The sequence below is a fragment of the Tenrec ecaudatus genome, chromosome 4 (assembly GCF_050624435.1).
Source record: "Tenrec ecaudatus isolate mTenEca1 chromosome 4, mTenEca1.hap1, whole genome shotgun sequence".
In the NCBI taxonomy this organism is placed as follows: Eukaryota; Metazoa; Chordata; class Mammalia; order Afrosoricida; family Tenrecidae; genus Tenrec; species Tenrec ecaudatus.
The window spans coordinates 80,517,615-80,530,300 of record NC_134533.1 but is presented as its reverse complement, the minus strand read 5'-3'; the positions used below and the strand labels follow the sequence as shown (position 1 = coordinate 80,530,300).

The following is a 12,686-nucleotide window of genomic DNA, read 5'->3' as shown; positions in this document are numbered from 1 at the left end:
TAGGCCTCTCACAGCATCAAGCCAGAGCCAACCTTTCTTTCAGCCATGTTGACCTTCTATCAAGCCATTTTCCATAAGCAGCACCGTTTCTGAAAAATCCAAGGGGCAATTTCTACCCATGAGCTCAAAATATACATTAATAATATTAATTTACATCATCTCAAACAGGGATAGCCAAAGACAACAACCAAACAAAATAATCAAAGCTTTTAACTTCGCCTGTTCTTTCCAGAAAACCACCCAGTAAGCTGCATGGACATATCTGAGCTCTGGCTAGCCAAAGAAGAAACACTACCATGAGGCAGAAGTCAAAATAAACATCCACTCTCCATCTTTGTGATTTGTTTCTCTAGAACCCCACCCCCAAGGTACCTTAAATCAGATATTAGCCCATGTGTCCGATAACAATCTATAAAGCCCTCTCTAGACTCACGAAACACACATAATGACGCTGAATGCAGGAAAATCACAGACCTGTGGGTGGGAAGTCTTATGGATCCAGTGTGTAAGCATCTCAGCACTGACAGGGGTCTCCATCAGCTCCCAGAGCTCTGCTTGCATCAGGGTAGCTCCATGTGGCTTCTCTTCAGGAAGATCTTGCAGGGAGTGAGCTTGAGTCCTGCCTCCAGAGAGCTGTTTATCTCCTTAGAGCCTCCACATGTGGTGATCAAGCTGAGGCCTGATTGACAGGCTAAACTCCACCCCTTCACTCTTACATCTCAAACTGACAACAGATTATGTAACTACCATAGTTACTATGCATGCCATGTTGTCTTAATTGAAAATAATGAGGTAACATGTGTAAAGTTCTCAATTATTAGTAGGCCTCTGATGTTGTTTTCAAATCAAGTATTTGTTTCATATTCACTCAGGACCAAAAGTACCTAAACATTCTTCAGTTCAATTTAACAAGTGGGAACATAAGGCCAAAGAGGTAACACCAGGTGCCAAGGTCACAGAGCTCTCAGAAGAGCTCCTTTTCTTCAACGAGCCTGCCATCTGTGACACTGCACAGAGAGGGACCCAGCAGGGGTCTCTCCAAGGCCACTTAAACAGAGCACCATCTTCACGCAATCCCCCTCACAGAAGGTCTGGAAACTCCGCTGTTGTCTCGTTTCTGATTTGCGCTCCCCTGATGGGCACCTTTCTTCTCAGATGTTTGTATCTAGCCAAAAGAACGTCAAACGTTTGGGACTAAACTTAAAACAAGAAAGTTTCAGCCTATTCCTAGGTCATGTTTTTGTTTTCAATGATTGAGTATACATTTCAATTACCATAATCCCCATCTGTTTTTTTTTAAAGGAGAAAAATAGTAGCAGTTGAAGTATAGAATGTTTCTGTAAAGATACAAAGTTTTGAGATTCTGAATAACTCAGCGTATTTCCTTAAGAATGCCCTAATTACATTTACCCCAGCTGGGTGCTTCTGCTCCAGCTGAGAAACATCTACCCTGGAAGTTTCCGTTGCAGGAAAGAAGAGCTGAGGAGGTGGCGGGCGCATAAAGCAGGAGTCCACCATCAAAAGTCCTTCTTTGCCTATCAGAGTGGAGTAGGATAGTGAGGACAATAAATCCGATCAAACAACATGGGCAACCTAAATCGCATAAGCATCTTCTGGGGAGCCATATACAACTCCTGTTGCCTGGACCTATGTAAGGCATTTTAATTGATTTCTGATTTAAAGGGTTCCTCATCTCTAAGGCTTAGCAATCCCGTATCTTCTTTGGGGATTAGCAGGGGGGTTGTGGTGGAATGTTTTGTAACCCCTTGCCAGGTGTTCTGTGATTCTCATCTCCAAGCCTCACCATCAGCCAACTTTAAGGTATTTTTATTACTCTCTACTAAGTATACCAGGACTTGGAGAAATTAACTTAAAATTAACTTGCTCAGGGTGCTCTAGCAGGCAAGTGGTTGAGCCAGAGTACGAACTTGGGTCTGCCTGCCTTTAAAACCTGTGCTCATTCCAATGATCTCATGCTCTTTCGTCTCAATCCTGCAGCCCAGGGAGAAAGGCAGGTGAGAACTGGGGCAGGGAGGCCAGCTTCTTCTAATTAGCAGCGCCTAAGGAAGGGTCTTTCCTATTCTGAGGCGCAAAGACTGCATCCAACGTAAGCTTGCCACGGATGTGCTTGCGGCCATCAAAACCCTCTACAAAAAAGGAGTTTGTGTCACACTTGGAAGACCTCCCTCATTCCCAGCTGAAAGTGTGTGATAGCTCAACCAAGTATCATTTCCCTAAGCAAAGAAAGCATGCCCATCTCAAGTGAAAAGGAGGACCAAAATGTACAGCAATCATCAGACACTTTGTGGAAGGAGGGGCCTGGGGGTTCTGTTTTGGTCAGGAACTCCACACGGACTTGAATAGTGTCCTTCTAAAGTTCGCTTGTCAGGAAGTTGCGAAGGTGACTGACCGTATTTTGAAACATAATCTCTTCCCTGGGGCCTCAGGAGGGAGCCCGACCGTGTCAACACTGACTTCTGGCTTTAAGCCTCCAGAGTCCTGATCCAAGAAGTCCGTGTTCTTCAAATTCACTCAGATTGTGGTACTTTGTTATGGAAGCCCCAGAAAATGAATTCACCCCCTAAGAGAGAGAGAGAGCCAGGACCAAGGGACCCTGCCTGAAGCTGAGTCCCTATAACATTTCCTTTACAAAAGCTAATGTATCTATTCAAGGAATCCGGTGCTGGGGAGCGGTCTGCTTTGGGCTGTCAGCATTTTGAACCCATCGGTCAAGCCCAGGGAGAAGGATGAGGGTGTTTGCTCATGTAAAGATGTACAGTGTCAGGAATCCCTGGGGAGGCCGCTCTACTCTGTCCTGTGGGGTTGCCACGAGTCGGAAATGACTTGGCGGCCCTGAGTTTGGTTGGAGCTGCCCTCTCCCATAGTGTCTCAAGTCACAGCGGTGACCATGCTAGTCTCCAGAAGAGCCCGCGGGGTGGGTCTTTCCTTTTTGCTTTCCCACCACGTTTCTATGCTTCTCATTGCTTTCTCTGCCTACAAGGTTTTCATTCATTCATTCAGAGATATTTATTACATAGCTACTAGCCGTGTGGACAATATAGTAAGAACTAGTTAAGTGCAGTCGCCTCGGCTGGAGGAGACGGGCGGTGCAGGCCGCGGCCGCAGCCCTCACGCCTCGCCGGCCATGGCTGCGCTGGGCAGGCCCTTCTACGGGCGTCCTTTGAGCGGCAGCGCGGACTTCTTGCCGCCGCCGCCGGCGGCCTTCTGAGCAGCCCGGACGGGAGCGCGGCCCGCCCGCGGACGGTTCCCGCTCACAATAAGAAGAAACACACGCGGGAGCAGCAGGAGGACGACGATTGTCCAGTGAGAAAGAAAAGACTGCTGGGGGCAGGGCTCTGTCCTGGCTCTACTGACTGGATTCTTTGTGCACATCAGGAAGTCGAAGTCATGGCGCCAATCCGTGCGCTAGTGGCCTTCCTGTCTGGCATTGCAGATGTGGCCTTTGAAGAAATGGACCAGACAACCGCTGAACCACATTGTGAAGTTGCCCGAAAGAAGCTTCAGGAAATTGAGCACAGGATAATTGATGAAGATGAAGAAGTTGAAGCTGACAGAAATATTAGCCATCTCCCCAGCCTAGTCCTTTCTGATATCATGAAAGCAGGATTGAAGCAAGGTTTTGATGAAATCTTGACCAGGAAAATGATTGAGTGCATGAGCGAGCCATCCTTCCATGGAGCTCGTGCTCTGGAAACCTCTCCCTGAACTCCTTTCTGAGAAGCCAAAGTCATCACCCAACACTACGAGCTACCAGGAGAGAAACCGACCCAGCATGTGGCTGCCAGCCCTGCCTTCTCCCAGAGAACTGAGCTGTTCTTGGAACCAAGCCAAACAGGGGTGCCTCTCTATAGCAGCGTGGAGACAGCCGCTTGCACAGAAGAAGAGATGGAACTTTAGGAATGGTTTTCTACAGTAAAGTCACATTCTAGAAGGTTCTTGTGTTCATTCAGCCATGAGCCTGCCTGCCTAGACTAGGGACTTGAAGGTTTTCTGAAGCAGGCTTGATAAAACCCCACTTGGGATCTGGGCTGGACTCTCACTTTGAGTGTTCACTCACTGCATTCAACTTTCTGCCAAGGAAGCTTTCCTCAGGGGAAAAGCTGGTTTTCTGGGGGTGGTGGGAGTGGGGCTGATTAAAGCACCGCCAGCCTCTTCAGAGGCAAGTGTCGAAGCTGAGTGGGTAGGGGCCACTCTGGTCACAGAGGACACTGGGAGACAAGTCTCAATGGAAAGGAACAGGTTCCTCCTCCCACCAACCGTTGGAGCACGATGGAGTCTGGTGGGCTCTGTTTACATGCTATGTCTGTATGTCACTGGTAAGAAGTGAGGGGCACAGCAGTAGCTGCTGTCTGTTGTTAGGAAGCAGAACAGCACCCTAAACCTCTCACTCGAGTTGTCAGGTTACTGTAGCTGTGCCGATTGAAATAGCCAATAGCATAGTGGCTCACCTCATCACCAGACGCTGAAAATGCCGTGAAAACACAGAAAAGGTTTTTCCTTCAAGCTGCTTTGTCCTGCCGTTGTTCCTTGGTTTTCCTTGCATAATTGCCGGCCTGGCTGTTCAGCCAAGGTTACCGCTTAACCCTAAAGGGTACACAAGTGTACCTGTATTAGCAAGTTGTTTGGGTTCACTTGTTTGTCTTTTAGTACTAATTTAGAAAACAGCGAATCCATTGAGAACCCAATGGGCAAGGGACATTGAGATGTACTGAAGTAGCCCATCGGCATGGTGCTTAGCCAATTGCACAGGAAGGCTAAAAGACAGAGAGTGGCTCTCAGCTTGCAGGGCACCTTTGCTCTCTGAACACCTAGCCCAGGCTCAAGGTGCCCCTCAGGGATAACCAGGATTGACATTTCTAATTTCTCAGGAAGAGTTCTTCTGTGTGGCAAAGGACTCAGGGCAAAGTAAAAGGGCAATTTATCTACTGCTACCAAATATCTGTTAATGACTTTTAACTGAGTGTTATACTGACCCTTTAGTCACCTAACAGAAAACCACTCCAGTTTGTCATTTTTTGGGGGGGATGTCATCCCCCCCTTGGTAGGACTTGGATTCCTTGCGTAGAAAAAGAATGGTTTATCCAGTAGAGGTAAATGTTTAGAATCCAGCTCCCAGGCCTCCCTGAAACTCGTGTAGGAGTCCCTTACCTTATTACAAACGGTGCAGGAGTTGGTTACAAGTCTGGTCATTGGGGATTGTTTCTTCTCTTGGCCTGTTGTTCCTGCTTTCTCACATCTGTGTGGATAGTCAGGAAAAGATTTAATGTTTAATATTTAAACAGAATATTTAATGTCTACATAGTAAAACGACCCAAGCTGCAATTCAGTATTGAAACCGGTTGGAAACCCAGCTAATAGTTTCTTACTCTCAGTCTTGGAGATGAATGTAAACCATACCTTGTTGAATGTGCATGGGTTTGAGACATGCTGTTTGGAAAACTCCTGCCTTGTGAACAGTGTTTAGTGGGACCAACTGAAAGCATGTGGCCTTAAAGAAGTCTCCATGCTGAGAAGTTTGTTCCAGCACAAAGAAGCCAGAAGAGGCGGCCCCAGGGTGGCAGTTGGCCCTTGTGCAAGGGGGGAAGATGAGGAGGCAGCTTTCCAGAGAAGGACTTCTCTTGGAGTTGTTGGGCAGGTCTCTGACCCTTCGGGAAGGAGGCAAGCAAGGACCCAAAACAAGACTCTTACCCTATTGGTAGATCTAAAATGAGAAAAGTTGGTGGGAAAATAGGATGAAAAGAGAATGGAATTTTTCCAAGAACCTTTTTGGAGCCCCTACTGCATCCCCACCCCCTGGGGGGAGGAGAGTTCAGATTTAATTCATTACAATCCAGCCAGACCTTGTTTCTGGACTCGGTTGTCTGACATAATTGTTCTGGCAGGAAAATAGATGTTTCGTGCTCTTGTATGAAATGTCATCTTGTCAGGTGTGCTTGGACAAGGGTTATTTTCTTCCCCATGAGTGCTTGGCACAGTCCCCGTGCCTCTGTTTTGATCTTCTTTCCCGGCCCACGGTTTAGGTTCTCCCTCCCAGGTCTGTTTCACCGTCACCAGTATGGTAGCATGGATCAAACAATGGCATACCATGCTAATGTGTGAAGAGAAAAAGCTATCTTAAAGCAGGTGAGCTTTAAAGAACAAAGGTATATTTTTTCTAAGTTTGAATAGGATGTCTGTGTGTGGGTGTTTTTTTCCCAATTAATATGAAGAACCGGTTCTCACAAATATTAATTATATTAAAGGATAAATCATTCTTGAAAAGGTAAAATTTATTAGAAACATAACTAGAGTGGGGGCAGAACTGAAGGTTGAAAGTAAATTTATTCTTTTGGATCTGGAACTTGGTTTTTTTAATTGTGACAAGAATGGTGAGTAGCAGGAGAGTTATGGAAGATGCTATCACTTTTACTATAAGTAGAGAATCTGGTTTCTGTATTTTATGGTTTTCAATAAAACTTAAGTGTTTTGGAAAAAAAGAAATAGTTAAAATAACCACCAACATGAATATTAAAATACTATTATGAAATAAATGATTAAAAAACTCTCAACCAAGAAAAATCTAGGACTAGATGGCTCATGGGTGAATTTTACCACAACTTTCAAAGAATTGACAACAATTCTTATTAAACATTAAAAAAAGAATAGAAGATGCAATCGCTTCTAACTCCTTCCATGAGCCCCTAATAACAGGGTCATTAAAAGATATCATAAGAAAATAAAATTACAAGTCAATAACCCTTATGAATAAAAGAAAAAAATCTTCAACAAAACCTAAATTTCATCAACAATAAATAAACTTCAACAAACCAAATCCAAGATCATTTAAAAGAATTAAACACCAAGATTAAGTGAGATTTATTCCAAGAATGACAGAGTGGTTCAACATAAGAAAATCAATCAATGTAATAGACCACATTAATAAAACAATAAGAAAAAAATCTAACAATCTCAATTGACAAAGAAAAGGAATTTCTGTTTCACAGTGCCATTTCATGATTAAAAATACTCAGAAAAACAGAAAGAGAGGTGAAATTTCTCAAAATTACAAAGGGCATTTTCTCATACTTAATGGTGGGAGTCTGAAAGCTTCTCCCTAAGACATCAGGAGCATTTCCATTTCATCATGGCTATTCGGTGTGTGCTGAATGGGCATTCTAGCCTGGACAGTTGTACAGGAAAAAGAACTAGAATCCATCTACACTTTAAAAGAAGAAAGAAAACGTTCTCTAATCACAAATGGCACGATTATGTATATATATACATGTATCTATTATACCAAGTAATAATTTTTTAAAACCTGCCATCGCTTATTAACAAAATCAGCAAGTTTCATAGTACCATCCATAAAAAATCAGTTGTGTTTCTATATATCAATTATGAACAATCTAAAAAGGAAAACAAGAAAGCCATTCTACTTATGACAGCATTTTCTGTTGTCAGGTGTCATTGAGTCCGTATCCACTCATAGTGACCCTCTGTTCATCCATCATCACCCCACAATCTTTGCTGTCGTTGAGCCCACTGTTGCAGCTACTGTGTAAATACTGTGTCAAGATTAGCAATCTAGTAGAAGAATGCCTTAATTTTCCGAATAGATGACTAATTTCTACATTTTCACAATAACGACAAAATAGAAAACAACAAACAGCACAAGAAAAAGATGAGCAAGGGACTTGATTAGACATTTCTCCAAAGGAGATATATAAACGTCCAATAAGCACATGAATAGATACTTGGCATTAATTAACAGGGAAATGCTCATCAAAAACACCAAGAGAAAAACAACTTTTAGCAAAGTATAGAAACACCAGAACCCTCAGGTTAGAATGTAAAATGATGCGGTCAAAGAAGAAAACGGCCTGGTAGTACCTCAAAAATTGAAATACAGAAGGACCACAGGACCCAGCAATTCTACGCCTAGGTCCATAAAACTCAGGGTTGAAATTAGAGACTCAAAACAAATCCGTGTGCCCATTTTTCATTAGAACATTACTCATAACAACCAAATTGGGAGCAACCCATGTGTTCATCAACTGATGAAAAGATAAGCAACATATGGTTTACCTCTATTGTGCCATATTATTCAGTCATAAAAAGGAATTAAATTTCCTACATGCTATTACATGGGTGAACTTTGAAAATAGTGTGCAAATACTGAAGGAGGGGGATGGTAGTAGAGCTGACATTCTCAGCTCTAAGTCTGTGGGAGACTATGGAAGGCAGGCAGTAAAAGCGCAGAATCCATCTGCAAGCTCCCCGTTTGGATTAAGTCTCTGGTGAATCACCCTGGTCCACTGAGCAGGGGTGTGAATAGCTTTGTTATCAGGAAGAGTGCTTGGGGAAGCGGATTGTTGCAGATGCAGTCAGGGTAAAATTTATTATTTTCTGTTTTCTTTTGATATTGTGAATGTGTATTTGTTTTTCCTTTTGTTTTTGTATGTTTTCCTCTTTAAGAAACTACTATAGATATGTCCATATAGAGTAACTGGATTAATAGTTTCTTGAGGTTATGGCATGGGAGATTGGGGGAAAATAAGAAACTAATAATAACAAGTATAAGAACTGTAGGGTGTGTGAACTTGTATGTCAATAAAACTTTAAAATTAAAAAAACTAGAAAACATTGTACAAAGTGAAAAAGTCGAGATACAAAAGGAGAGATATTACATGATTCCATTTATATAGCATCTATAAAACCTAAGCCCACTGTCACCGAGTCTATTTTGCTCTAGTCAGCCTATAGATGGTATACAAGGTTATAAATCTTTAGGGGACAAAATAGTCTTACTACACTACTTACTTACTACAGTAGAGTGATTAGTAGCTTTGAACCACCAACCTTGCAGATAGCGATCCAAAGCCTAATGGATGGGGCAAACAGAGCCCTTTTGTGATATTGAATTAGTTCCATCTAGTTGAGGGGCTCCCTCTTTTGCACTGCCCCTCCACTTTACACAACGCAATGGTTTTCCCCCCCTGAGTCTGGTTTCTCCTGATAACATGTCCTAGGCATGTGAGGCAAAGTCTTGTCACCCTTGCTTGGAGGATGTACTTCCTCCAAGACAGATTTGTTTGTTCGTTCAGTAGGCCATGGTACTTTCAATATTCTTCTCCAGCACCATAATTCAAATGCACTGATTCTTCTCTGGTCCTCCTTATTCAATGTCCAACTTTCCCATGCATATGAGGCAATTGAGAATACCATGGTTTGAGTCAAGCACATCTTAGTCCCCAGAGTAACCTCCTTACTTTTCAATATTTCAAAGAGGTCTTGTACAGTAGACTTACCTAGTATAATGTGTCATACTGCTGCTTCCATGAGCATTGATTGTGGATCCAAATAACACAAAATCTTTGAGAGCTTCATTTTTTCTCTATTTATCATAATATTTCCTATTGGTCCAGTTGCGAGGATTTTGGTTTTCTTTCACTTGACTTGTAATCCTTACTTTAGACTGCACTCCTTGATCTTCATCAACAACTGCTGTAAGTTCTCCTCACTTGCAGCAAGAAAGTTTGTATCATCTACATATCAAAGATTTTTAATAAACCTCCCTCCAATTATGAAGCCACGTTCTTCTTCCTACACTCCATTCTCCATGATTATTTGTTCAGCATATAGATTGAACAAGTCTGGTCAGAGTACACAACTCTGATATAGACCATTCTTGATTTTAAAGCAGGCAGTATTCCCTTGTTTACTGCCTCTGGATTCATAAACAGGATCCACATGAGCACAATTAATTATTCTAGATTTCCCATTCTTCTCATGGCTTATTATGGTCTACACAATCCAAGGTCGTGGTATAGTCAATGAGACACAAGTAAGCATCTCTCTGGTATTATCTGCTGTCAGTCAAATTCACCTGATGACAGCAGTGATATCCTGTGTTCCACATTCTCTTCAGAATCCGTTCTGAATTTCTGGCAGCTCCCTGTCAAAGTTCCGCTGCAAAGGTTGCTGGATGATCTTCAACAAAATTCTACTTGCACCACTTGTCTGGCAGTCTGACCTCCACAGAGCAGGCAAATTCATAGAGGCAGAAAGTACATTAGATGTTGTCAAAACTGAAGGATGAGGTAGGGAGTTCTTACTTAGTGGTATGGAATTTCTTTTTGTGATTATGACAAAAGCTTTAAAATTAATGCCACAGAATTATATTTGTATATATATGTATATATATATATTTATATATATGTATATATATAAAACACTCCATTTAAGTCATATATATATATATGACTTAAATGGAGTGTTTTGATGCTGCATATATTTTACCCCAAGAATTTTTTTAAATCAACCATTGTAATATATATGACAAGGAAATATAATAAAACACCCAAATTCTCTTGGCCTCAGGAAAGCCTCGCCTAACCTATGTTACCTATGTGATGAACAACTGTTTACCTGTCAAGGCTTAGCCTGAGCATTATCTCCTATAAGAAGCCTTTCATTATCTCACCACTGCTTTAAGAGGTGACCAAGTCCCTTGACGTTTCCCTCCATCTAGTGTCCATACTTTCTTAGCTTTTGAATATACTTACCTCTATATTACATGACACCTTGCCCACTCGACTAAGTTTCACAAGGGTTCAGACAGTGGCTGACTCTTCTCTTGAACCGTATCAAAGTAGTTGACTTACAGTAAAAAGTAATGATAACTGTACAGTCATTTAATCATTCATCAAATATGTAGTAACGTTAAAGATATAAAAATGTATTCCTTATATGTACCAGGCATGGTACTGTGCATTGGGAACAGGAAGACATGTAACAAAAACAATGTGAACAAGAAGACATGGTACAAGAAAAATTTTCAAGGAAAGAAAGGTTAAAGGAATAGAAGAACGGGAGTCTCAGAAACAGAATGGGATGTTTATACTGGTAGATAATGATCAAATAATAATACAAACAAGTTCCCAAAAAATCTAATAGCAACCCGATATCTCAAAGTAGAACCAGTTTCTGAGATTGTAACTCTTTTTCTCTTTCTTTTTAAAAATTATTCACTGGAATTTAAAACATTTATCATATCATTACATAGGTCAATCGCGTCAAGCAGAATTGTACAATTGCTACCGGTTTCCAAACATTCTTTTCCTGCATGGTTTCCCTGACATACTTACTCTCCCTTTTACCCCTCCCCCTCCATCACCCCCCACCCCCCACTGTACCTCCACCACCACCACTCAAATCCTTATTCTACTTGCTGTCCCTATAGGTTCATCAATCATGGGTTTCTTTTTTTAAATCATTTTATTGGGGGCTCATACAATTCTTATCACAATCCATACATCCATACATTGTGTCAAGCACATATGTGCATTTGTTGCCATCATCATCCTCAAAACATTTGCCTTCTACTTGAGCCCTTAATATTGGCTCCTCATTTTCCCCCTCCCTCCCCACTCCGCCCTACCTCATGAACCCTTCATCATTCATAAACTATTATTATTTTGTCATATGTTACACTGTCCGACGTCTCCCCCTGCCTCTTCTCTGCTGTCTATCCCCCAGGGAGGAGGCTATACATAGATTCATGTCATCAGTTTCCCCTTTCTACTCCACATTCCCTCCACCCTCCAGGCATCGCCACTCTCACCACTGGTCCTGAAGGAGTCATCTGACCTGGATTCCCTGTGTTTCTAGTTGCTATCTGTACCAATGTACATCCTCTGGTCTAGCCAGATTTGTAAAATAGAATTGGGATCATGATAGTGGGTCTGGGGAGGAAGCATTTAAGAACTAGAGGAAAGTTGTATTTTTCATCGTTGCTACCCTGCACCCTGACTGGCTCATCTCCTCCCCACAACCCTTCAGTAAGGGGGTGTCTAGTTGCCTACCGATGGGCTTTGAGTCTCCACTCTGCACTCACTCACATTTACAATGATATGATTTTTTGTTCTTTGATGCTTGATGCCTGATCCCTTCGACAGCTCATGGTCACACAGGCTGGTGTGCTTCTTCCATATGGGCTTTGTTGCTTCTGAGCTAGATGGCCGCTTGTTTACCTTCAAGCCTTTAAGACCCCAGATGCTATATCTTTTGATAGCTGGGCACCATCAGCTTTCTTCACCACATTTGCTTATGCACATATTTTTCTTCAGCAACCGTGTCGGGAAGATGTGCATCATGGAATGCCAATTTAATAGAACAATGTGTTCTTGCGTTGAGTAAGTACTTGAGTGGAGGCCCAAAATCATGGGTTTCTTATACCAAAAAAGGGGAAAACATATAACACAATTTCAAGAGGGTATCCTCCAATGACATAATACCTCTGAGATACACCCCAGTATGAAAATACAAAAACCAAACCAAACAATACAAATCCAAAATACTGAAAAGTTTGGAAACCAGATCCAGTCCAGCATGCATCTCATAGAGGGGAATCTACTGACAAAGTTGTAACTAGTCAAGCCAGATTTCTGTCTTTGATTTTCTACACTCATGTCTCCCAAGCACTCTGTTTAATGACCACTTTCCTCCCATTTCTCATTTTTAGATAGGGTTTAGATAGGAGTTCTCCGAAGAGACTATAACTCTTAATGGAAATAGAAAACCTCATTGTTCTCCAGCAGAGCAGCTGGTGGTTTTGAACTGCTGACCTTGTACTTAGCAGTCAAATGCTTAACCCAGGATTGTTAGCTCCTGAGATTTAAGTGGTT

The 12,686-nt window shown here is 42.1% G+C and overlaps 1 pseudogene; it reads left to right on the top strand.

Annotated features, from left to right (window-relative positions):
• Window positions 1-3,145: 3,145 nt before the first annotated feature.
• On the top strand, window positions 3,146-3,918 carry LOC142446968 (coiled-coil domain-containing protein 117 pseudogene; annotated as a pseudogene).
• The last annotated feature ends 8,768 nt before the right edge of the window (window positions 3,919-12,686 follow it).